The 26,319-nt window shown below is 37.4% G+C and overlaps 1 protein-coding gene and 18 non-coding genes across 19 annotated transcripts in view; all 19 read left to right on the forward strand.

The window, feature by feature from the left end:
• The window catches only part of LOC141305375 (uncharacterized), a 566,500-nt gene that overhangs the window by 399,527 nt on the left and 140,654 nt on the right, over nucleotides 1-26,319 (forward strand). The gene's annotated exons all lie outside the window — the stretch shown is intronic.
• Nucleotides 19,478-19,588, forward strand: trnal-caa (transfer RNA leucine (anticodon CAA)). The gene is made up of 2 exons: nucleotides 19,478-19,515; nucleotides 19,543-19,588. It is a non-coding gene; the product is annotated as a tRNA-Leu (tRNA).
• trnal-caa (transfer RNA leucine (anticodon CAA)) lies at nucleotides 19,754-19,864 on the forward strand. Its single transcript has 2 exons — nucleotides 19,754-19,791; nucleotides 19,819-19,864. It is a non-coding gene; the product is annotated as a tRNA-Leu (tRNA).
• trnal-caa (transfer RNA leucine (anticodon CAA)) lies at nucleotides 20,040-20,150 on the forward strand. The gene is made up of 2 exons: nucleotides 20,040-20,077; nucleotides 20,105-20,150. It is a non-coding gene; the product is annotated as a tRNA-Leu (tRNA).
• On the forward strand, nucleotides 20,317-20,426 carry trnaw-cca (transfer RNA tryptophan (anticodon CCA)). Its single transcript has 2 exons — nucleotides 20,317-20,354; nucleotides 20,381-20,426. It is a non-coding gene; the product is annotated as a tRNA-Trp (tRNA).
• Nucleotides 20,592-20,702, forward strand: trnal-caa (transfer RNA leucine (anticodon CAA)). The gene is made up of 2 exons: nucleotides 20,592-20,629; nucleotides 20,657-20,702. It is a non-coding gene; the product is annotated as a tRNA-Leu (tRNA).
• Nucleotides 21,164-21,274, forward strand: trnal-caa (transfer RNA leucine (anticodon CAA)). Its single transcript has 2 exons — nucleotides 21,164-21,201; nucleotides 21,229-21,274. It is a non-coding gene; the product is annotated as a tRNA-Leu (tRNA).
• trnal-caa (transfer RNA leucine (anticodon CAA)) lies at nucleotides 21,450-21,560 on the forward strand. The gene is made up of 2 exons: nucleotides 21,450-21,487; nucleotides 21,515-21,560. It is a non-coding gene; the product is annotated as a tRNA-Leu (tRNA).
• Nucleotides 22,009-22,118, forward strand: trnal-caa (transfer RNA leucine (anticodon CAA)). The gene is made up of 2 exons: nucleotides 22,009-22,046; nucleotides 22,073-22,118. It is a non-coding gene; the product is annotated as a tRNA-Leu (tRNA).
• Nucleotides 22,562-22,671, forward strand: trnaw-cca (transfer RNA tryptophan (anticodon CCA)). The gene is made up of 2 exons: nucleotides 22,562-22,599; nucleotides 22,626-22,671. It is a non-coding gene; the product is annotated as a tRNA-Trp (tRNA).
• Nucleotides 22,838-22,948, forward strand: trnal-caa (transfer RNA leucine (anticodon CAA)). The gene is made up of 2 exons: nucleotides 22,838-22,875; nucleotides 22,903-22,948. It is a non-coding gene; the product is annotated as a tRNA-Leu (tRNA).
• trnal-caa (transfer RNA leucine (anticodon CAA)) lies at nucleotides 23,124-23,234 on the forward strand. The gene is made up of 2 exons: nucleotides 23,124-23,161; nucleotides 23,189-23,234. It is a non-coding gene; the product is annotated as a tRNA-Leu (tRNA).
• trnal-caa (transfer RNA leucine (anticodon CAA)) lies at nucleotides 23,410-23,520 on the forward strand. Its single transcript has 2 exons — nucleotides 23,410-23,447; nucleotides 23,475-23,520. It is a non-coding gene; the product is annotated as a tRNA-Leu (tRNA).
• On the forward strand, nucleotides 23,973-24,083 carry trnal-caa (transfer RNA leucine (anticodon CAA)). The gene is made up of 2 exons: nucleotides 23,973-24,010; nucleotides 24,038-24,083. It is a non-coding gene; the product is annotated as a tRNA-Leu (tRNA).
• On the forward strand, nucleotides 24,259-24,369 carry trnal-caa (transfer RNA leucine (anticodon CAA)). Its single transcript has 2 exons — nucleotides 24,259-24,296; nucleotides 24,324-24,369. It is a non-coding gene; the product is annotated as a tRNA-Leu (tRNA).
• Nucleotides 24,823-24,933, forward strand: trnal-caa (transfer RNA leucine (anticodon CAA)). Its single transcript has 2 exons — nucleotides 24,823-24,860; nucleotides 24,888-24,933. It is a non-coding gene; the product is annotated as a tRNA-Leu (tRNA).
• Nucleotides 25,109-25,219, forward strand: trnal-caa (transfer RNA leucine (anticodon CAA)). The gene is made up of 2 exons: nucleotides 25,109-25,146; nucleotides 25,174-25,219. It is a non-coding gene; the product is annotated as a tRNA-Leu (tRNA).
• Nucleotides 25,672-25,782, forward strand: trnal-caa (transfer RNA leucine (anticodon CAA)). The gene is made up of 2 exons: nucleotides 25,672-25,709; nucleotides 25,737-25,782. It is a non-coding gene; the product is annotated as a tRNA-Leu (tRNA).
• On the forward strand, nucleotides 25,958-26,068 carry trnal-caa (transfer RNA leucine (anticodon CAA)). Its single transcript has 2 exons — nucleotides 25,958-25,995; nucleotides 26,023-26,068. It is a non-coding gene; the product is annotated as a tRNA-Leu (tRNA).

Here is a 26,319-nt window from a genome sequence, read left to right on the forward strand (position 1 = left end):
TCTGAGCTTGTAGATGTAAGGCAGTATATTGTGTTGTCCACAAGATGTCGCTGTGACGCTGTTTTGTTAGGACATATACAGTTAACGTTGTTTGAGCTTCTTAATGCACCGTAGTGTTGATACGTGCATAATATGTGCGTAGTGCGCCATCTTCCCTGCAGTTCACGTTATCAATACTATAGGTAAGTCATGTTAACGGCAGTGGAAACTGAAATGTAAAATATATTTGTTGTTATCGCACTAAAGTTCAGTTCATTGAGATGTTTTGTGTTGTAAACTAAAAACGATCTAAATGCAAAGTAAAATAGAGAGTTAAAATGTTTTGTTATTTCTTTTGAACATGATTAATACGTGGTGGCTAATGCAAAGCTATGTATGATAATATAAGCATGTTATTCGATTGTATGTGCATTGAAATTGACTTTATGCAAGTTTAAAAATGCAATGAAAGTTTAAAAAAACTGAAGGCAGTTCACGTTATCAATACTATAGATGCCGTGCTGTGGAATAAACGGTCAAGCCACGATCCCAACGAACCCCTTTGTGTCTGCGTCTCATCTCTACCACCACGAACATACACAACACAACGCAGAGTAGCAGCGGCGGTGCTAGAGGCCGGTAAACGCGCAGAGAGAGAGAGAGAGAGGGTTACATATATATGACAGAGCCCCGAAAAGAGGGATGTTCAGAGCCTGTTTGTGAAAACCTAAAGTCACTTGGTCCTCTCACAAAAGTTGTTCATCCAGAAGCTGAATGAGATGAAGAACTAAAAGAAAAAGTAAACAGCTGCATGACAGCCCCAGTAGCCTAATAAAAGATGGGGAACAATAGTCTGTTAAGGGGGTGAAGAAAAGGAAGGAGGGGGAAGAAGGGGGGAAAAGAGAAAAAGAAAGAAAAAAAAGGAAAAAATGAGGAGAAAAGAAATGAAAGGGAATTTTATCTCTTTGAACTTCAAAGCAATGTTTATGGAGTGTATATTTACAATAAATTATCTGAAAAAAAAATGTTTTCTCTATTTTCCTGTACATTTATATGGGAGTAAGGATGATCACAAGCTTTCCAGTTCATATTAGTGTTGCCATACATTGAAGTGTTTACTGAATGTTTTATTTATCAGTAATTATCACATAAATGATGTCCAAAAGAATGAAATTATTTGAATTAATGAATTTAAATAATATTTTATTAGATTTATATTACTGATTATTGATATCTTATTCAAAGGTTTTGCACTTTAAATATATTTCTGCTGTAGTTATGTTCTAAAACTTATAGTACAAAAAATTGTAAATTTATTTATTAAATAATCCCCAAATTTATCAACATTTTTAAAAGGGCCTATAACCGTTAAATGATACTGTAACAAAGACATACAAAAAGAGTTATTTAATCATGACCAAACTTTTATTTTTCAATCAGTCATAGCCAATTATTCATTATTCTTTTTTTTTTTACATTTTTATTCTTATAGTTATGTTGCATGTGCAGAAAACAGAATAATATCTCTTAATAATACTTTCTATTGTCCATGACTCTTGTGCATTTTTTGCAAGTGCAAAAGAACAGAAAACAGAGCTATACATATAAATAAAACCGTCCAATGTCTTGTGCATTAACTGCAAGTGAAAAGAACAGAAAGCACATAACAATACAAATGAATAAAACTTTAAAATATTAATGACTCCTGTGCATGTTTTGAAAGTGCTAAAGAACAGAAAACAAAACTATACTTTTAAATAAAACTGTCTTAATGTCCATGGCACTAGTGCATTCATTGCAAGTGCAAAAGAACAGAAAGCAGAAAACAATACACATAAATAAAACTTTATCCCCTTTCTTTTTTGGACTCTTATGGATGGCACAGAGCTTGAAATGGTCTCTATCAGGCGACAACAATCTGGCCACTGGGCAAGTGGGGCAGTGGTGGTGAATGTATGCCTCTTCACGCTCTCCACCCCTGGAGTGACCCTGTGTCCAGCCTACTCTGGTGTCTGGCAGCAAACATCACTCTCTTCTTATCGTAATCCAGCAGGTTCTGCCAACTATATTGCTCACCTAAGGCGAGAGAGCATATAATACATGGCAAATGAGAAAACAAAACAAGTGGTAGTGTTAACATATGATAGGTCAAGAAGAGAAACTGACCTGATGGTTGGTGAGAGCCAGAGATGGCTGATTCCTGAGCTCCACAAGATACTCCGCAAGGCTGTCCACTTTGTCCAGCACACCAGCACTATGCAAAGCCTGTGAGAAAAAAAAAAAAAAAAAAATAATTAAATAAACAACATTATGAGTAAAGTGAAGTGGGACAAAAAAAAAAACAAATAAATATAAATATTTTTCTAGATTTTTTTTGTCAACTTCAGACCAAAAGCTACAGGTCAGCACAAATTATATTTTTTCCCTAGAAATTTAACAATATTACATAAAACATAATTACATACATACATTAAATGAGATATTAACATACCACAGACTCGTCAGGAGATGCTGAGGCACCTGGCGTGAAGGAGGCATCATGCTGGGTGGAGGACAGAGAGAAGCTTGGGTCATCAGTAAGACTCGACTCAGTAATGTCAAGTGTTTGGTCCACCCTGAAGCCCTCGTCTTCTTCATTCTTACCTTCATCCACATCCTCCAGCATGTTCTCTGTCTCTTCTGAGTCAGGGTCCACTACCAGGAGCTGTCCAGTCTGACCCAGGAGGTAGTCAACACCAAGCAGCTCTCCTATGAAAAAAAAAACATTTATAAAAGAAAACACAGAAATACAGGATCATTCACAAGTTTGGACACATCACTATTTTTAATGTTTTTGAAAGAAGTGTCTTATGCTCATCAGTAAGGGTACACAATTTTTTTTATAATGATACAACGATATATATTCAAGCTGACTAAATAATGGCACCCATTACAACAATTAAACATTATTTTATTGCTAATAAAGCAAAACAAGGTTACACATTTAAAGGTGTTACACTACAATTATACATATAAATATTTGAATATGAAATTACTACATGCAGTTACGATAGGGATAAGATTATTGTTTTGTTTGGTTTACAGTTAGTTGCATCCAATTATGCATAATTTACTGTTATTACTATAGTAACTACATATAGCATGTATTAATGACAATGTAAAATAAAGTACATTGTTAGTTAAAAGCTGTGGTTATACATATGATAATCAATCTGAAAAAAAATTAATTAATTTTTGTAAGGGATGTCTATATAACATTGCATTTTCATTTAAATTATTATTTGTAGCACTTACATCTGTGTTTATATAAATAGTAATCCATCTGCAAATATTGTGTATCCTAAAAATATATATTTTGCTATTCTACTCAAACAAATGATGTATGGCTATAACAGTAATCAATATCTATCAAAATACTGAGTATTATAATACTAGATGTCTTAACACAGATTAAAACTGCATCAACACAAATTGAATTGCAGATGCCTGCCAGGGGGCAGCACCAGTGGTTTCCACTGGAAGTTTTCAGTGAACTCAAGTGAACCAATGAACTTTGGATGACTTCCAACATATGACAGATACAAGTTATGTCCCACGTGACCACCTCCAACTAATTGGAGACCCATAACAACTTGGAGGGGGAGGAATAACACTTACTTTTAAAAAATGGCTGACTGAACCAAAAACCACCATTAAAAATGGGCCAGGTGGGCCAATAAATCATTGTGGGGGATCAGACAGGCATAACCAAGAAAAAACCGGAACTACAAATTTGGTAGCGCAGATAGGTGGGATACCCGGACAGACAGAGACGGAGATGCGGCGATCGCTGACCCGGCTTTGTTGCTCTGTTCAATAAAGTCTTATTTTGACATCTGGAACTCTGCCTCTCACGCTTCAATGTCTTCTTCATTGAGAAATGCTTTTATTGCTCCACGACACAAACACAAAACTTGATTACTACATTCACACATAGCAAAATCACATTAAATGTTAATTAGAAATGACAATGTCTACAACTAAACATATTTTTTAAATACAAATCAAACTTTAAATAGAATAGATGTGTTTACTATGCAAAATTACAGGCAAATAGTGTTTTATATGTGAGATTATAGGCAAATCATGGAAACAAAACATGATTACTACACTTTCACTATAGTAAAAGCATGGAAAATCCTTCGGATGAGACGTTAAACCGAGGTCCTGACTCTCTGTGGTCATTAAAAATCCCAGGATGTCTTTCGAAAAGAGTAGAGGTGTGACCTCGGCATCCTGGCCAAATTTGCCCATTGGCCTCTGACCATCATGGCCTCCGAATCATCCCCATATTCTGATTGGCTTCATCACTCTGTCTCCTCTCCACCAGTAAGCTGGTGTGTGGTGGGCGTTCTGGCGCACTATGGCTGCCGTCGCATCATCCAGGTGGATCCTGCACACTGGTGGTGGATGAGGAGATACCCCTGACACTGTAAAGCGCTTTGAGTGTCTAGAAAAGCGCTATATAAATGTAACAAATTATTATTATTATTATTATTATTATGGAAAATGACTTGTTTTTCTTTCATTCATATTTTTATTTATAGTAAGACTGTGTTTACAGTTAAAGAACGAGTAAACTGAGTTTAATAAGTACGATTACAGGCACAATTGTGTTTAATATGTGAGATTATAGGCAAGTCATGAAAAGAAAACATGTTACTACACTTTCACTATAGTAAAGCCATGGTAAATGATGACAAACACAAGCACAACGTTTTTTGTTGTTGCTGTTCATTCAGATTTTCATTTATAGTAAGACTGTATTCAAACAGTTGAATACCGATCAGCCAAAAAACACAACATGGTTACTACGCTTTCACTAGAGTAAAAACAAGGTAAATTGTCATAAAGAATGACTGCACTTACAGCTCAAACGCGTTTTTCCCCCATTTAAATAGAACTTAAGAACGTGTAAATAGACTTTAGAAAGTTAGGCAATTCGCGAGTCAAAAGTTTGAGAACGCCAAACACGGATGGTCCGTGTACCTACGTATAATTGGTTTTCTCGTTTTTGTTTTCAAAACAAACAAACGAATAAATGATTGGTTTATGCAATATTTACATTTTCTCGGGAACACAAAAACGAATTTCATTCATATTTTCAATTTTGTTTTCATTACACGTCGTTCAAATGCAGATATTAAAAAGTCAACAAAACCAAATCGAAAAATTACAATTTTTTGGAAAAAAGCGCATTTTAGTACACCGGAAGCTCTCTCCCAGCAAACACAGTACGTTGTGAGGACGTCGCCAGTTGGTCGTCATTTGGTCAGCGTAACATTACTTTACAGTTTTTCTCAATTGCTTAAACACATTTCTTGAATTTATGCCTCTTATTTGTGAAACTCTAAACACAAATCCACAACTTCTAACTCAATTCCCCAAACTTCCTATATTGATGTCAAAATGAAGCTCTCCACTCAAAACAATTCAATCTTGCTGAAAAACCAAACTTTGCTCTCAGACATGACACACAAATCCTCAAAAACACACACACTACAACACAGTTTTCCACACTGATGAGATAAATTCAAAACAATACTACGAAAACAATACAAATAAAAATCTTTTCACATGATGAACACAACAAATCTATGCCTTTGCAAGTGTTTTATTCCTTAATTTAATGTACTGTAGAGTAAGCCTACAGTACAAAACAGCAAACAACAACAAAAATAATTATTCTGCTCAGCATCCAGTCTTTGGTCTGGGACAGGCCAAAGAACCTCTTCAGCATCACTAAATTAGCCCTGGCCAGGCAGCAGGGGTAATATCGTATTGCATGCCTGATCCAACCCTGGTACTCATCAACTAAAATATTTGAGACTGCTTGTCTTCTTGCCCTTGCCCTTCCTCTGTCTCTTCCACGTTGTCTTCGTCATAATCCTTCTTCTTCTCCTCTTCCTCTTTCACCTCCTACTCTTCCTCTTCAAAATTACACATTACTGTATGTGGGATATTGATTGAAAAAACTGGACAGGATTCACAGTTACACTTGTACTAGTGGTCTGACAAAAAAATAAAAAAATAAAAATAAAATAAAAACACATTACAATGTCATTGTGAAACAGAAATGAAAAAGAAATATGGGCACAAAGGTGAAAATAAATTAGAAAATTAGAAAGTCCACTGTCAGAATTTGTAACTCCTGCATTGTCCTCTGTCTATATATGCATTCTAATTGAAGGTTCATGAGTTGTACCTTTGATCTATTTCAGAGAACTGCTTTATCATTGGTTGATCTATATTATCTTCATTAGTGAAAGTCAATATTCACTTGAATAATGGCAATTTTACAAAAAGTCTAATAGAAATGTGTAGAATATATGATTGACATGACAACTAGATCAAAAATTTTGCATTTAGGTGATGACTTATACGATGAGCTAATGACTTGATGTTTTGAGGGGTAAGACTATTGCACAGAGAAATACAGTATTTCTCAATTGCTAAAACACTAAACCCTAATGTCTGAACCAAATGCTCAGTTGCCTGAACCCATTGATTGAATCAATCGCTCTTTTGGCAAAACCATAAGCACTTTTCACCTGTTTAGACACAACTTGCCAACACATTTTCATTGTGATGCACCCGTGCTGCTTAATGGTGAGCACAGGTGACAAAAGTCAAACACAATTAAAGCACAGGTGTCACCACTTGAACACAACAACTCAAAACTGATCACACTTGTGGCTAATGATGTGAGGGAACATATACAGTAAGCCAGTTCAGAGAGCACTGGTTTGTGAGGCCTGAGAAGAAGAGTTTGTGTGAGAGGTGGTCGAGGTGGTCAGCGAAGACAAAGAACAGTAATATCTGATGAAATCCAAACATCCGAAGATTTAGAGAAGAGAACAGGTAATTACCATTTTTTTGACATTACAGTATAGTCAAATAATTATTTTCTCACATTCACTTGCATTGACGATTTTTCAATCTAGAGGTCCAGTGGGGTTTTACGGATGGGCGGGACTTACCAGCTCTATAGTATGTCATACAGTAATTGCTGTCAACATTTACATACTGTCCTATAATGTCAAAAAATGGTAATTACCTATTCTCTTCTCTAAATCTTCGGATTATGGTGGACACAGTGAATCTACTGATGTTTGGTTGTACCCTTTGTCCAGCCTCCCTCATGCTCATACCATGGACAAGAACATGGTCAATCACAGTCGCTCTGATTTCATCAGACATTACTGTTCTTTGTCTTCGCTGACCACCTCGACCTCCTCTCACACGAACTCTTCCCATCTATGTTGTTGCCTGGCCAGACAAAATGTGGCCTGTGATGTGGATGAAGTCCTGTGGCCTGACCCAGTACGGAGACATGATGCTGAGGTTGAGTATTGCACTTATTTGTATATTTTTGTACTTTATTTTTACATGGGCTTACTGTTCACAAGTGGCAAACGCATAGGATTTCTGTTTGTTTTTACAAGTGCTACATGTAAATGCACAAGATTCCTGTTTTGTCTTTTTGTACAAGTGCTAAATGCACAGGTTTTCTTTGTTTTGCAACATGCATTTAGCCTACAGTGAACAATAAACATTTATTTCTCCAGCTTCATGTCCTGAGCATTGTGTTTTCTATTTTTCTACGTAGTGTTTAGTGACTGTTCAGTAGTGTTTTTAATTTTGATTGACTCGGGGCACGATTTGACAACATAGTTTTGAGCACAGATTGAACTGTTTTGAGGTGAAAGTTTGGTTTTGCAAGAAGAGTCTGAGATTTTGTGAATGTAGCTTGAAAATTGGGTTTTGTGTTCACAGTTTAGAGAAAAGGAGAGCAGCTTTCAAGAAATGTGTCTTAGCAATTGAGAAAAACTGTAATACATTTTGAGCAACAGGACAAAAGACTAGATGATGTGGATGTTGAACAAGTAGTTGTGACAATTTCATTTCTGATCTGAGAAATGCACCAAAGTGACTGAGAAAAACTGTAAGCTGACTTTGGCTCTTTTATCTCCACCGAAGCTTCTGATTGGTGTGTGCTAAATTTTGACTCCTAGTGTTTCCACTTGGGTAATTGTGTGCTAATTGAGCTCAAACTTCGCAGACTTGAGTGAACAATACTGAATGCTTGTGCTTTCTAAATGACCACATGGTGTAAGCACTGAGAAATGTAGGGATTTGTGTGTAGAGTTTTGCAGTAACAGTTCACCAAATATAACTCCTGTGTCAAAGCAGGGAATAGTGTTTATAGTTTAGGGAAATGGGTGTGCTTTTTCAAAAATGGCGTTATAGTTTTGAAATTTTAGTTCAAAAGACTGGTTATAGTGTTTTAGCAATTGAGAAAAACTGTATGACAACGTCGTGAGGACGTTGTGGTAACGTTCCATATTTTTGAATTTTGGCTAACGTCCCAGAAACGTCGTAGGCACGTCCTTAAAAGACGTCGCTGGTTGGTCGCGTGGGAAACATTATAGCGACGTGGTCAGCAGGTCTCCAACTAACTTTTCATATTATTGCACTACATGTATTAAGCTTATTTTTAAAGGTGTAAACCGTTTTAATAGCCAATAATATGGGGAATATACTGAATTCGTCAAGCATTTTGCATGATGGAATGAATTATTATATAAGTATAACCCGTCATTTAAAATATAGAAATGTTTGTCATCAAATTAATGGCAAAACAAAAACCAAATAGTTTGCTTAGCAAATGGTGATAATTTATGGTTGTGAATGGTTTATTGAAAGGGGGAACGGGACAAATGTTAAGGTTAAAACCATGGTTAAAACCAGCGCACGTCACTTTCTGAGTGCTGCGTAAGTGCCCCGTGCGCGTGCCCGTCATTAACGGTCAGTGTTGCCAGACGTACGATAATTATCGTATTTGTACCATAATTTTGACCTCTGTACGATGTACGATCAATAATACCACAATGTACGATAATTTCAGAATTTTGTGACACTATGGTCGTTGTAATTATAAGAGCTTCTATTCTCAAAGATCTAGCTGTGTGGATACTACGTCTACCTTCATGATTGTGAGGAGAGGTGAACGTGCGTTACGCATGCCTTTCATCCAATCTTACGTCTTCTCAACCAATATCATCGTGGAGAATGTCTCTCTCTCAGGAGCACAAGTTAACGTTCCTGTCGCACTTAGGTCAGTTGTTTCAAAACTGAGGTTGTTAGTTTAACAATAAAGTATAGAAAATGAGTGCTGAAAAGTATAAATAGCTGTAACATCTAGATTAATAGCTGTATTTTGAACGTTTGACTCGGGTAAGATAATTAGTTTAGCATTGCAATAAGGTATAGAAAATGAGTGCTAAAAAGGAGAAATAGCTGTAACATCTAGATAAATATCTTTATTTTGAACGTTTGACTAAAATACGATAATTTTCTCCCAAATACGATAATTTTGAGCTTCTGGTACGATACTTGGACATTTCCAATCTGGCAACACTGTTAACGGTCAACTTCCAGAAGACGGACGAGAAGGAAAAGGTAAGCGCTTAAAATCTTCTCTTATTCATATTTTTTTGCTGATATAACGTTAGATGACACGTAAGATAAGTAGTGTTTTGTGTTTTTGGAGGTTTTCTATATTAATTTAATAAATAAATGCCCTGTTTGGTTAATGTTAAAGTTAATTAGCTTAGTTCTGGAGGCGGTCTGTGGTAACGTTAAGTTAACCCTCTACCGCATAGTGTTGCCCTCAGGCAACACAATGTTTTCTTAAGCCCCATTTCCATTACACGTTTCTTTAAAAGATTTCAACCAATCAAAACGGTCAAATAATTGCTATGAAACAGTCCAAAAAGGTGTGGCAGTCTCTATCAAGCATTATTTGAAGGCGGGACTTCCTTTTCTGACACGTGGTCACAGGAGTGCATGCTGTGAGAAGAAGGTAAGATTATTTGCTTTAGTAATCTTATTTAACATGACATAAATTGTAAATAAAAAATATGTATGTGTGCATGAAGGAGTAGATAAGCATTTTGTCAGGTTTTATTCACTTTTTTTTATTTAGCATGTTAATCAGTTCAGTTTTTCTTTGTGTTGCCTCAGGGCAACGTTATGCAGTAAGGGGTACTTTTCAAGGAGTTCTTCATTGACAATGTTTTTTGATGTAATCACATATCATTACATGTATTTGTGCTCAATATAATAATAAAGAAATATATATAATTTTTTCTTTATTTTTGCAGGCTAGTTTTCAATGCAATAACATGCTAAAGACAGACATTTGACTTTTTTGAATGCCAATTTCAGTGTTTTTGATTTTGCGTTGTTTTCTGCACTGATGTTTACAGGAAAATGGATGCAGGGACATTTTATGGTAGAAAGAACAGAGAGAAGCCATTTGTCAGAATTATAGCAAACAATGGATTTTGTAGTGAGGACAGTGAGCTTGAGGGAAGTGACAGTGATGAAGAATGGACCCCAGAAAGAGGTTTGAGAAGCAGAAAAAAACATGTTTAAAAATAAAAGGCATATTTAAATATATACCGTTACTCCTGAAGAAAATAGGATTTCAGAAAGCAAAGTTATTAGGGAAAGGAAGGCAATTCTATCAAAGTCACAATTTGCAATTCATTTAGCCACAAATGTTCTCTTATTCTAGGTGATGAAGAAAACGATAATGAGAGGAGTGAAGAAGAACAAGAATCTGAGGATGATGATGGTGAGGATGTCCCTCAGCAACCAAGGTGGAAAACCAGCCATGATTCTAGTTTCCCTGCATACCCTGATTGGCAAGACAGCCTTCCAAATGCTGATGACATCTTATCCCCTTATCAGTACTTCAAAACATTCTTCTCTGATGATATACTTGACGTTGTTGTAGAACAGTCAAATTTGTATGCAGCACAGGTTAATCTTAACAAGCCCCTTAACCTAACCAAAACCGAACTGGAGAAGTTCTTGGGCACTACCTTGTACATGTCCTTGTTTGGACTGCCAGCAACACGGATGTTTTGGCGCCCTGAAAGCAGAATTTCTCAAGTAGCAGATACACTCACTCTAAACAGATGGGAGGAAATCAAGAGATTCCTGCATTTCAATGATAATGATGATCAACCAGTTCGATCCGATGACAATTTTGATGAGCTGTTCAAGATCCGACCCTTGATTACTCATCTTGTCTCTAAAATGAATACAATACCCATGTCAGAGAAGCTGAGTATTGATGAACAAATGGTCCCATTTAAGGGACGAAATCGCCTGAAGCAGTATCTGCCGAAGAAGCCCAAAAAATGGGGGTATAAGCTTATGGTTTTGGCTGGCTCTGATGGTATTCCACACAACATTGAAGTATACACTGGAAAAGTAGTGCAGCCCACCCATTTGGTAGATATAGGAGCCAGTGGAAATGTTGTCCTCCGCCTTGCTCAACCAGTGCCACAACACAAAAACTACAAACTGTACTTTGACAACTGGTTCACCAGTGTCCCACTACAACTTGAGCTAGCTCGTCAAGGGGTGCACTGTCTTGGTACTGTTCGCTCCAACAGATTACCAGGCAGCAGCATGGTTTCTGATGCTGAGCTGAAAAGATCTGGCCGTGGGTCTTTTCAAGAAAAGACAGCAATTGTTGGCAATACCACTTTGTATGCAGTAAAGTGGTATGACAATCGCTCAGTGACCCTACTGAGTGATTACGTGGGAGCACATCCAGTCACTCATGTCCAGCGATGGGACAGAGGAAGCAAGGCGATCATTGATGTCCCCTGTCCTGTTGTTGTAAGAGACTATAATCAGCACATGGGTGGGGTGGACCTCCTCGACTCACTTATAGCCCTCTACCGAACCAAAATCAGATCAAAAAAGTGGTATCATCGTCTGTTTTTCCACTTTCTAGACATGATTGTGGTGACCTGCTGGTTGTTGTACAAACGGCACTGTAAATGCAATAACCTGTCAGATGCTGAGGTCATGCGGCTGTATGCATTCAAATCCTACATTGCACAGGGTCTCTGCAAATCTGGGAAAAGTCTGGAAAAGAAAAGAGGACGGCCCAGTGGTGGAATTTCAAGTTATGAGACAAAGAAGAGGCAGGGACCCACTGCTCCAATCCCAATCCCAGATGTGAGGTTGGATGCTACAGCCCACTGGATCATCATGAGTGAGAAGAAGGGCAGGTGCAGGGTACCAGGCTGCAAAGGCACTCCAAAAGCTAAATGCAGGAAGTGTAATGCCCACCTCTGCTTCACAAGCACTACAAACTGCTTCTTGAAGTTTCACACAGAGTGAGAAAGTGAACACTGCAAACATGTCTACAGCATGTTTTTAAAAGAAAATGGCCACTATTTGTTGAATTTGAATGGACTGACAAAAAGTTAAATAAAATATTTGTTAAGACATATTTGAAGAGGACAAATGTCAATTAAATATTTGAAACACATTTTCAGTTCAAAAGAGTACCTGTTCCCTCAAGTTTCCTAATAAATGTTGAGACAATATTACATTTTTCTCTGTGATTTACTACCTATACTGCATAGCGTTGCCCTGGGGCAACAAAATAAAATCTACTAAGGGGGGTGGTGTTTTAAAAAAAAAAAAAAAAATTATTAATCTGTTATCGTAAATCTTCCACAAAATTAGATTAAATATTTTTTTTTAGTACAAATCCATAATTCATGCATTAGAGGGTTAACTTTTAAAATCCTAAATTAAAATGTTATACCTTATTTTTAGTCTAGTTTGAAATTTACCCACGATAAACTATACAGTATTCATTTTTTTTTAATTATTTTAACTTCTGCCTATAGTAACGTTGACTGCTTGTCGTTCGCATCTGACTATGCTCATGCTAGCCTAGCCGTATTGTAAACTTAAATATAAACCACTGATGTTATATAAACTTTTAATTAGACCGAGGCTGCCGAAATCCCGTTCAGTGTATGTGGGATTAAGGCGAGACACTACAGGTGAATAGGGTAAAATTTTTAACTAGCAGATATCACCATGAAACTTTCTCAGTTGATTACCTACATTAAGATGAGAAAAAAATGTATTACAATGTTTTTGTAATTTTATGTTTAAATATGCAAATTAGGCATTATCTAAGTAAATATGCGCTAATTTGCCTATATTTTAAAAAACGAAATCTCAGAATTGGATAAAGCCAGGTTCAAAATTCTTTTTTCATTGTGTTCACATATTAGATGGGAAAAAAATTACAGAGGGATTTATGGATATCCACTTTTGTTATCCTGTAAATCAGAATATACTGTCAATAGCCTTAAAAAATGTATTTTCGCCATGTTTTTTGGAATAAAATGTTATATAAATCAGGCTAGGAATAATATATTTACAAATCCCTCTGTAATAGTCTTCATAATATTACTAGGTACAAGACTGGAAAGTTTGGTGTATATAGGTGCTACTGAAGTGGAGATTTCGGACTTGGAGTATGAGAGAAAAGTCATTTTGAGAAAATGGGCTTTAAAGATTTATATTGTAAAAATTCCACACATTTTTATATGAAAACATTGCTAACAAGCAAAACAACTGGCCAAGTAATTATTTATAACAATGTAAACTGAATAAAACAACATTGCCAAATAAGACCTTCAACTAACCACAGAGAACGACAAATACATGAACAAGCAGCCACTGTTGTGTAGAGTGCACTTTATTTATAGATTGGCTTATATCTAAACCACCCTGGGTTCCCATCGACAGCTTACATTCAGATGCGCTTCCCGAGGGAATTTCACCATGTAATCCATTACTAATTTTCATTTTCCCCCTTGCAAGTGACAACTGCTGTACTCTTTTCGATGATTGACGCGAAGTTATTTTCATTCATTCACTCAAAAGATACCGCGGAAAGCTAAACCAAACAAGGAAGCGTCAAAGCATACCATGTGACGATTCTGAACGAATCACGTTGTCAGAAATTATCTTCAGCCAATGAGATTGCGCATTTAGAGTTAAATCCCCTCTTTTACTTTCACGATTGGTTGCTGATAAAAAGGAAATAACCATATTTGGATCCGACAGCATTGCACAGAAGAGAGAGAGCTTTCCAGCAGTGTACGTGATGACTGGGTACAGACAGAGATCGTGGAGCAGCATGTTGATTTAGAACGCCAACTTTTGTTGAATTTATGAGAAATCTACAGACGCAAACAGACAAAGTGCAGTAAAATAAAGACCTAAATGTGTATTTCGGACTTTTTTTCACCACAAGTCTAAAAGAAGACATGTTATTGAAGACAAATATCCAAAAATCTCAAAATTGACCAATAAAAAAAAAACGATGTTTTTGCCTGCCGTGTCTCGCCTTAATAATGTCCTGCTTTCCTGTCGATTAACAGGCCTGTAAATGGTGTAATTTGCTCGTTACATGTTATTGGTTTTTACATACAACATTTTTACATACATAACTTGCATCATTTTTATGCTAGTGACTTTTCATTGACAAACAGATCTGATACTTTAGTTTTAACAAATATGTATCCAATAAATAGTTCACTATTTTATGTCCTTACTGCCAGTGAACCAGTTGAGTCATTCAGTGAGTTGCTTATTAGAAATGATGTTCATTGTTACTATGTAGTAGTTTAAGGATTTTGGCTAAAGTCCCAGAAACGTCGTGGGCACGTCCTCAAAGCTGGTCTCTGGATAATTTTTCATATTATTGCACTAAATGTATTGAGCCTATTTTTTTAAGTAGTAGTTTGAATGCTTTATTCATTGTTCATTGTTTTATCAATGTTTTATTCAAAACTAACATACTTTTTTTAATAACAGGTGGAGAGAGAGTCTGGGCAGCAGCAACACGACAATCATGATTATGATTAGGGATGGGTATCAAGTACAGGTAACTTACTGATTTGGTTCCTGACTTGTTCAGTACCAAAAAATATATATAAAGCAACAGGACTAATGGTGCTGCTATTTGTATTTTAGACACAACCACATGACATCCAAACCAGCTCTAAGTGTATGGCAGAAAGGATCCAGGATCAAGAGATCATCCATCATGAAGACTGTGTTCAAAAGAACCCAGCAAATCCTCGGTAAAAAACTAAACCTCATTGTTTCAGTGTCACTCAGGCACAACTATAGATTTAAATTGATTTAAGTGGCTTAAATATTTATATTTCAGGCCTCCCTGACCCTTCTGTTGTCCTGGATGTGAAGACATGCTGGAACTGCATTTTCTCATGGTTAAAGGAGTTGTGCTGCAGTATCCTTCCTGGACCCACACAACAAAATGCTCAGGAGGAGAGACAGGTAATCCACAGGGTTAGATTTATCATTTCAATTACTCATAGCTAGATAGATACCAATTGATAGTCTAATTCCAGAGCCTGTGAATGCCTCAGTCAGGAGACATTTTTGTGAAATTGTTGATGCTCATATGATTGTCATATGTCATGGTACCTTACAACAGTGGTTTTCAAACCTGGACCTGGGGACACACAGCACTATACATTTTGCACATCTCTCTTTACTGACAGATTTGTTCATGAAGCTCTTTCCTAAGGAGCTGATGATCTGAAGAAGGTGGGTTTAACAAGAGAGACATACAAAATGTGCAGTTCTGTGGGTCACCTGGACCACAATTGTAAACCACTGCCTTCATGAGCACCTCCTGTGCTCCTGATCATTTTTAAACATATTTAAAAAATATTTGAGTTGGCCTGAATTTGACCAATGTAAGACTCCCCTATTTCTAAATCATACACAACCACATCACTTTGCTGTGTTTCCCACAGGATTTGTTTGAGACTTTGGGGGCTGGACCTTCGTGTGTCTGGGGGCATGGCCTAGTGTACAAAAGTATGTACTGTACATTTTAAACTTAATTTTTTCTATCTGGTGCACTTTGTATTAAGAGCTCCGACCCATGCTTAGTGTGGAAATTTTACAAAGAAAAAGTCAATGCAAATGACGTATCCCTCTTTTTGGTTATTGTGGACTCTTAAGAGTTTCATGAATAAGTTTTAAGCCAAATCTCCTTGCCAGGTCACCTAATAGTAAGATCAAATTCTCTGTGAACATGGCCACAGATTGTGCCTTTCCTTTAGAAGCTGGAGAATAACTTAAGATTTCAAAAGGAAGATTTGCGGTTTTATACAAACTGTCTATAAAATTAATTGGTTAATTAGTTTTATTTATATTTTATGTGGATTCAAGGGAAAGGTGAAAAATGAGAAGGCCTAGGAATGACTGAGGAAGGCAGCCGTGAGGATAATGAAGTAATCATCAGAATGTAAGTTCTTTGCAATCTGTGCATTGTTTATTACAAGGTGTGTTTTCATTTAAATTCAAAGCTGAATTTTCAGCATCAATACTCCAGTTGTAGGTGTTCAAAATCATTCTAATATGCTGTGTTGCCCAATTTAGTTGTGTACACTAGGTTGGAGTCACTTAAGTTTTTTTTTTTACTTTATGAAGACCTTAATAGCAAGGATGCATTAAACTGATCTGAAGTGGTAGTAAAAACATTTATAATGTTACAAAAGTAAAAAAAAAAAAAAAAAAAAAGGTTTTAAACCTTAACTATGTATTTATAAAATTATCCTAAAAAGAAATCACAGTTTACACAGAAATATTAAGTAGCACAACTGTTTTCAACATTGATAATAATCAAAAATGTTTTTGAGCATCAAATCATATGAGAATGATCATGTGAAACTGAAGACTGGAGTAAAGGCTACTGAATAATTCACCTTTGCCTCACAGGAAAGAAATGCATTTTAAAGTCTATTTGATGAAAAACAACAGAAAACGTATTTTAAATTAAAATATTTCACACTATTGTATTGTAAGTTAAATATAAATATAGCTTTGGTGTGTCGAAAAACATTAAAAAACTGAAAGACTGCAGATTTTGACTGGTTGTGTGTACATACAGTAGCAACATTAACAAGGTGATTCTCCCTTTCAGCTGCCAGAGAAGGATATTGACAGTACAGCCTCAGGATAGCGAAGAGGAAGAAAAACACCTTTGACATAATTTTCTCATACATTTGCCATGTGTTATAATAAAAACAATAAACCTGACTACAATAATATGGTCAATTTTATTAAAAGTTTCAAGTTTGCAAAGAATCTGGAGTATGTGGCACTGCATTAGAGGTACTCGTTGCTGAATAAGACCAAGTGCTGAGCAGGAACCTTATTCTTTAGCAAAACTCCTCATCAACTCTCCAAGAGTAGATCAAGAGTGAAGTGTCACCCTCCTATCCTTTCCTCAGAAGAGAGTACCTTCTGCTGCTGTGGTAAGAAAGACATTCTTCTTTTTCTCTCACAACTGTCCAGAACCTAAATTCTCAGCAAAGAGTCTTCTCCACAGCTGGGGACAGATCTCAGATTTTTCTGAAAAAGTCAACAGGCTCATTTACTCTATGTTTTTTGGGTGGGCCTAATACAGGGGAGATGTAATCTCTACATTGTTATATTAACATGTTCTTACTGTTTATTAATGTTGCTATTTTCTTTATTTCTGTTATCTTCTGAGAAGAATTACGGTCCTTTGGTAATTGTTTAGGTTTTGCTTCTGAGAGTGAAGCAGTATTACAGCACTTCACCACCAAAAATTTGTAGCAGGTGTTTCATACACAGGACACTCAGAAAACAAATTAACTTAAAGTAATACAGAAATCACTACTGAATTGTTTCTATTTTTGTATCAGTATTTTTGTACCAAACTAGGGGAGTTGTGTTAATAAGAGTAGGCTACTGATAACTATTACTATACTATACCCATCATTAATTAAATATTTAATATTTTTCAGTAAAAGTAAAACATTTTAATCAGTGGTTGTATTATTCTTTGATTACTATGTACTTTATGTGATGTGTTCAATTATCTGTGCTAATGACTTGGCAGCACTTTACATGGTTAAATAATAGGTGTCATGTTTAAAATGCAATGGCTTAGTATATGTAGAAAATAACACTGAATAAATGGTGATTTAATAAATGAATGCTGATTTTCTGTTGGAATTTAATGATTTTGTATTGGTTTGCATGTATGCAGTGAATATATTTACAAAAACTACAACAATTTGAAAACATAAGGATTTAGTGTTTGTTTTTTACAGCAGAAAATGTTTGAGTTTGTCATTATATACTGATTTCAAGGTGGTAGGAACACATCCTCGGACAGGACTAAAGGTGAGAAGCAAATATTAAAAATACTGGGAAAGTGCTAGTTTGGTCGTTAGGACGTACTTGCCACGTCCTAGCAACGTAACGCAATAACGTCGCTGCGATGAATATGGGAATCACAAAGTTACGTCGCTGGTACGTTATTTGGAACGTCGCCGCGACCAATGTGGTCCTTTATAGTAACGTCCTCACGACGTGCCAGTTTGGTCGTGGAGACGTACTCACCACGTTCCAGCAATGTACCAAATAACGTCGCTACGACGAATATGGGAATCACAAAGTTACGTCGCTGGAACGTTATTTGGTACGTCGCTGCGACGAATATGGTCCGGTCCAGTAACGTCGTCACGACGTAATTGTGTTAGCTGGGATCAGTCAAATGAAATACAATAAATGTACAAATAAATATTACAAATTAAAAAACGATCAGAAATGCGTCCAATTTTCTAATACTATTATTTGATGACAACAATACATTTGGAAAACAAAATACAGCCATTTCTGCTTTTTTTCTATTAAACAAAAAACCAAGCTGCACCCTTTTTTAAATTTCATCTTTCATTTCAAAATAGAATAATGAATGAACGAAAAAGTACACGGACCGAGACGCATGGTTATATTTATTTGATATTGAAAATATTGAAAATCGTAATTAAATTGAATCTTAATTTTAAGATGGCAGTAGGCCTACTGACATACAGAGATTCCAAATATAAACAAAAGGCATAAAACCTGCAATTTTACATATTGTTAAAATGTAAAGATTCACACCCCTTTACAATGAGCCCATTTGTAACATCAACTAAGATTGATGAAAGCTGTAGAATAGAAGTGTTGTTCCTTGTTAGAGTCTGTTAATTTCAACATTTACTGTAATATTGTTAAATTTTGAAGTTTATTTTGTTAACATTAATGAACTATGAAATAACTTTAATGATCAATATATAATTATTATTAATATTTTTATTCATTTACAAAGTATGGTTTAGTATTTTTTTTAAATAGTACAGCACTATTTTAGTTGCCGTTCAGTATCCATTTTCAAAAACTATCGGTTAATTAATCGGTATCGACCAGTGTGGTCCAACCTAGCTATCGGTATCGGTAAAAACCAATATCGTTCGACCTCTAGTTTCAACCTTCTCAAATACTGAGGCTTCTGGTTTCCGAATGGAGGCGTGGGTTCAAATCCGACTTCTGACAACTATTTTTCAGGAGCCCGAAAAAAATGTCATAAATGACTTAAGCAATATAGAATATGTTCTCAGATTTTAAATGTGGCAAATATCTATCACTTTCAAAAGCTCAAACTTTTGGATTCCCACTAGTTCATTAATTGTACCGATACTTACAGCACAAATGTTGTACTGTCAGGATGGCCGAGCGGTCTAAGGCGCCAGACTCAAAGGTTTCCACCTTCTCAAATACTGAGACTTCTGGTCTCCGAATGGAGGCGTAGGTTCAAATCCCACTTCTGACAACTATTTTTCAGGAGCCCGAAAAAATGTCATAAATGACTTAAGCAATATAGAATATGTTCTTAGATTTTAAATGTGGCAAATATCTATCACTTTCAAAAGCTCAAACTTTTGGATTCCCACTGTTTCATTAACTGTACCGATACTTACAGCACATCTGTCGTACTGTCAGGATGGCTGAGCGGTCCAAGGCGCCAGACTCAAGGGTTTCGACCTTCTCAAATACTGAGGCTTCTGGTCTCCGTTTGGAGGCGTGGGTTCAAATCCCACTTCTGACAACAACTTTTCAGAAGCCTGAAAAAATTCCATATATCCTTATATGTCACTTAAGCAATATAGCATGTGTTTCAGATATTAAATATGGCAAATATCTGTCACTTGACGAAAGCTCAGACTTTTGGATTCCCATTAGTTTATTAATTGCACCGATACTTACAGCACAGCTGTCGTACTGTCAGGATGGCCGAGCGGTCTAAGGCGCCAGACTCAAGGGTTTCAACCTTCTCAAATACTGAGGCTTCTGGTCTCCGAATGTAGGCGTGGGTTCAAATCCCACTTCTGACAATAACTTTTCAGAAGCCCGAAAAAATGACATCTACGGCTTAAGCAATATAGAATATGTTCTCAGATTTTAAATGTGGCAAATATCTATCACTTGACAAAAACTCACACTTTTGGATTCCCATTAGTTTATTAATTGCACCGATACTTACAGCACAGCTGTCGAACTGTCAGGATGGCCGAGCGGTCTAAGGCACCAGACTCCAGGTTTCAACCTTCTGAAATACTGAGGCTTCTGGTCTCCGAATGGAGGCGTAGGTTCAAATCCCACTTCTGACAACTATTTTTCAGGAGCCCGAAAAATGTCATAAATGACTTAAGCAATATAGAATATGTTCTCAGATTTTAAATATGGCAAATATCTATCACTTGACGAAAGCTCATACTTTTGGATTCCCATTAGTTTATTAATTGCACCGATACTTACAGCACAGCTGTCGTACTGTCAGGATGGCCGAGCGGTCTAAGGCGCCAGACTCAAGGGTTTCAACATTCTCAAATACTGAGACTTCTGGTCACTTAATGGAGGCGTGGGTTCAAATCCCACTTTTGACAACAACTTTTCAGAAACCTGAAAAAATTCCATATATCATTATATGTCACTTAAGCAACATAGTATGTTTTTCAGATATTAAATATGGCAAATATCAACCACTTGAAGAAAACTCTGACTTTTGGATTCCCATTAGTTCTCTATTTGTACCGATACTTACAGTAAAGCTGTTGTAATGTCAGGATGGCCGAGCAGTCTAAGGCGCCAGACTCAAGGGTTTCGACCTTCTCAAATACTGAGGCTTCTGGTCTCTGATTGGAGGCGTGTGTTCAAATCCCTCTTCTGACAACAACTTTTCAGAAGCCTGAAAAAATTCCATGTATCCTTACATGTCACTTAAGCAACATAGCATGTGTTTCAGATATTAAATATGGCAAATATCTATCACTTGACAAAAGCTCAGACTTTTGGATTCCCATTAGTTTATTAATTGCACCGATACTTACAGCGCAGCTGTCATACTGTCAGGATGGCCGAGCGGTCCAAAGCGCCAGACTCAAGGGTTTCGACCTTCTCAAATACTGAGGCTTCTGGTCTCCGATTGGAGGCGTGTGTTCAAATCCCACTTCTGACAACAACTTTTCAGAAGCCTGAAAAAATTCCATATATCCTTATATGTCACTTAAGCAATATAGCATGTGTTTCAGGTATTAAATATGGCAAATATCTGTCACTTGACGAAAGCTCAGACTTTTGGATTCCCATTAGTTTATTAATTGCACCGATACTGACAGCACAGCTGTCGTATTGTCAGGATGGCCGAGCGGCCTAAGGCGCCAGACTCAAGGGTTTCAACCTTCTCAAATACTGAGGCTTCTGGTCTCCGAATGGAGGCGTGGGTTCAAATCCCACTTCTGACAATAACTTTTCAGAAGCCCGAAAAAATGACATCTACGACTTAAGCAATATAGAATATGTTCTCAGATTTTAAATGTGGCAAATATCTATCACTTGACGAAAACTCAGACTTTTGGATTCCCATTAGTTTATTAATTGCGCCGATACTTACCGCACAGATGTTGTTCTGTCAGGATGGACGAGCGGTCTAAGGCGCCAGACTCAAGAGTTTCAACCTTCTCAAATACTGAGGCTTTTGGTCTCCGAATGGAGGCGTTGGTTCAAATCCCTCTTCTGACAACTATTTTTCAGGAGCCCGAAAAAATGTCAAAAATGACTTAAGCAATATAGAATATGTTCTCAGATTTTAAATAGGGCAAATACTGTATCTATCACTTGACAAAAGCTCAGACTTTTGGATTCCCATTAGTTTATTAATTGCACCGATACTTACAGCACAGCTGTTGTACTGTCAGGGTGGCCGAGCGGTCTAAGGCGCCAGACTCAAGGTTTCAACCTTCTCAAATACTGAGGCTTCTGGTCTCCGAATGGAGGCGTAGGTTCAAATCCCACTTCTGACAACTATTTTTCAGGAGCCCGAAAAAATGTCATAAATGACTTAAGCAATATAGAATATGTTCTTAGATTTTAAATATGGCAAATATCTATCACTTGACGAAAGCTCATACTTTTGGATTCCCATTAGTTTATTAATTGCACCGATACTTACAGCACAGCTGTCGTACTGTCAGGATGGCCGAGCGGTCTAAGCCGCCCAAAGCAAGGGTTTCAACCTTCTCAAATCCTGAGGCTTCTGGTCTCCAAATGGAGGCGTGGGTTCAAATCCCACTTCTGACAGCTATTTTTCAGGAGCCTGAAAAAATGTCATAAATGACTTAAGCAATATAGAAAATGTTCTCAGATTTTAAATGTGGCAAATATCTATCACTTGACAAAAACTCAGACTTTTGGATTCCCATTAGTTTATTAATTGCACCGATACTTACAGCACAGCTATCGAACTGTCAGGATGGCCGAGCGGTCTAAGGCACCAGACTCCAGGTTTCAACCTTCTGAAATACTGAGGCTTCTGGTCTCCGAATGGAGGCGTAGGTTCAAATCCCACTTCTGACAACTATTTTTCAGGAGCCCGAAAAAATGTCATAAATGACTTAAGCAATATAGAATATGTTCTCAGATTTTAAATATGGCAAATATCTATCACTTGACGAAAGCTCATACTTTTGGATTCCCATTAGTTTATTAATTGCACCGATACTTACAGCACAGCTGTCGTACTGTCAGGATGGCCGAGCGGTCTAAGGCGCCAGACTCAAGGGTTTCAACATTCTCAAATACTGGGACTTCTGGTCTCTGAATGGAGGCGTAGGTTCAAATCCCACTTTTGACAACAACTTTTCAGAAACCTGAAAAAATTCCATATATCATTATATGTCACTTAAGCAACATAGTATGTTTTTCAGTTATTAAATATGGCAAATATCAACCACTTGAAGAAAACTCTGACTTTTGGATTCCCATTAGTTCTCTATTTGTACCGATACTTACAGTAAAGCTGTTGTAATGTCAGGATGTCCGAGCAGTCTAAGGCGCCAGACTCAAGGGTTTCGACCTTCTCAAATACTGAGGCTTCTGGTCTCCGATTGGAGGCGTGGGTTCAAATCCCACTTCTGACAACAACTTTTCAGAAGCCTGAAAAAATTCCATATATCCTTATATGTCACTTAAGCAATATAGCATGTGTTTCAGATATTAAATATGGCAAATATCTGTCACTTGACGAAAGCTCAGACTTTTGGACTCCCATTAGTTTATTAATTGCACCGATACTTACAGCACAGCTGTTGTACTGTCAGGATGGCCGACCGGTCCAAGGCGCCAGACTCAAGGGTTTCGACCTTCTCAAATACTGAGGCTTCTGGTCTCCGATTGGAGGCGTAGGTTCAAATCCCACTTCTGACAACTATTTTTCAGGAGCGCGAAAAAATGTCATAAATGACTTAAGCAATATAGAATATGTTCTTAGATATTAAATATGGCAAATATCTGTCACTTGACGAACGCTCAGACTTTTGGATTCCCATTAGTTTATTAATTGCACCGATACTTACAGCACAGCTGTCGTACTGTCAGGATGGACGAGCGGTCTAAGGCGCCAGACTCAAGGGTTTCGACCTTCTCAAATACTGAGGCTTCTGGTCTCTGATTGGAGGTGTGTGTTCAAATCCCTCTTCTGACAACAACTTTTCAGAAGCTTGAAAAAATTCCATGTATCCTTACATGTCACTTAAGCAACATAGCATGTGTTTCAGATATTAAATATGGCAAATATCTATCACTTGACAAAAGCTCAGACTTTTGGATTCCCATTAGTTTATTAATTGCACCGATACTTACAGCGCAGCTGTCATACTGTCAGGATGGCCGAGCGGTCCAAGGCGCCAGACTCAAGAGTTTCGACCTTCTCAAATACTGAGGCTTCTGGTCTCCGATTGGAGGCGTGGGTTCAAATCCCACTTCTGACAACAACTTTTCAGAAGCCTGAAAAAATTCCATATATCCTTATATGTCACTTAAGCAATATAGCATGTGTTTCAGGTATTAAATATGGCAAATATCTGTCACTTGACGAAAGCTCGGACTTTTGGATTCCCATTAGTTTATTAATTGCACCGATACTGACAGCACAGCTGTCGTATTGTCAGGATGGCCGAGCGGCCTAAGGCGCCAGACTCAAGGGTTTCAACCTTCTCAAATACTAAGGCTTCTGGTCTCCGAATGGAGGTGTGGGTTCAAATCCCTCTTCTGACAACTATTTTTCAGGAGCCTGAAAAAAATGTCAAAAATGACTTAAGCAATATAGAATATGTTCTCAGATTTTAAATAGGGCAAATATCTATCACTTGACGAAAGCTCAGACTTTTGAATTCCCATTAGTTTATTAATTGCACCGATACTTACAGTACAGCTGTCGTACTGTCAGGATGGCCGAGCGGACTAAGGCGCCAGACTCAAGGGTTTCAACCTTCTCAAATACTGAGGCTTCTGGTCTCTGATTGGAGGCGTGGTTTCAAGGCCCACTTCTGACAACAACTTTTCAGAAGCCTGAAAAAATTCCATGTATCCTTACATGTCACTTAAGCAACATAGCATGTGTTTCAGATATTAAATATGGCAAATATCTATCACTTGACAAAAGCTCAGACTTTTGGATTCCCATTAGTTTATTAATTGCACCGATACTTACAGCGCAGCTGTCATACTGTCAGGATGGCCGACCGGTCCAAGGCGCCAGACTCAAGGGTTTCGACCTTCTCAAATACTGAGGCTTCTGGTCTCCGATTGGAGGCGTGGGTTCAAATCCCACTTCTGACAACAACTTTTCAGAAGCCTGAAAAAATTCCATATATCCTTATATGTCACTTAAGCAATATAGCATGTGTTTCAGATATTAAATATGGCAAATATCTGTCACTTGACGAAAGCTCAGACTTTTGGACTCCCATTAGTTTATTAATTGCACCGATACTTACAGCACAGCTGTTGTACTGTCAGGATGGCCGACCGGTCCAAGGCGCCAGACTCAAGGGTTTCGACCTTCTCAAATACTGAGGCTTCTGGTCTCCGATTGGAGGCGTAGGTTCAAATCCCACTTCTGACAACTATTTTTCAGGAGCGCGAAAAAATGTCATAAATGACTTAAGCAATATAGAATATGTTCTTAGATATTAAATATGGCAAATATCTGTCACTTGACGAACGCTCAGACTTTTGGATTCCCATTAGTTTATTAATTGCACCGATACTTACAGCACAGCTGTCGTACTGTCAGGATGGACGAGCGGTCTAAGGCGCCAGACTCAAGGGTTTCGACCTTCTCAAATACTGAGGCTTCTGGTCTCTGATTGGAGGCGTGTGTTCAAATCCCTCTTCTGACAACAACTTTTCAGAAGCCTGAAAAAATTCCATGTATCCTTACATGTCACTTAAGCAACATAGCATGTGTTTCAGATATTAAATATGGCAAATATCTATCACTTGACAAAAGCTCAGACTTTTGGATTCCCATTAGTTTATTAATTGCACCGATACTTACAGCGCAGCTGTCATACTGTCAGGATGGCCGAGCGGTCCAAGGCGCCAGACTCAAGAGTTTCGACCTTCTCAAATACTGAGGCTTCTGGTCTCCGATTGGAGGCGTGGGTTCAAATCCCACTTCTGACAACAACTTTTCAGAAGCCTGAAAAAATTCCATATATCCTTATATGTCACTTAAGCAATATAGCATGTGTTTCAGGTATTAAATATGGCAAATATCTGTCACTTGACGAAAGCTCGGACTTTTGGATTCCCATTAGTTTATTAATTGCACCGATACTGACAGCACAGCTGTCGTATTGTCAGGATGGCCGAGCGGCCTAAGGCGCCAGACTCAAGGGTTTCAACCTTCTCAAATACTAAGGCTTCTGGTCTCCGAATGGAGGTGTGGGTTCAAATCCCTCTTCTGACAACTATTTTTCAGGAGCCTGAAAAAAATGTCAAAAATGACTTAAGCAATATAGAATATGTTCTCAGATTTTAAATAGGGCAAATATCTATCACTTGACGAAAGCTCAGACTTTTGAATTCCCATTAGTTTATTAATTGCACCGATACTTACAGTACAGCTGTCGTACTGTCAGGATGGCCGAGCGGACTAAGGCGCCAGACTCAAGGGTTTCAACCTTCTCAAATACTGAGGCTTCTGGTCTCTGATTGGAG

The sequence above is a fragment of the Garra rufa genome, unplaced genomic scaffold (genome assembly GCF_049309525.1).
Source record: "Garra rufa unplaced genomic scaffold, GarRuf1.0 hap1_unplaced_002, whole genome shotgun sequence".
Taxonomy (NCBI): Eukaryota; Metazoa; Chordata; class Actinopteri; order Cypriniformes; family Cyprinidae; genus Garra; species Garra rufa.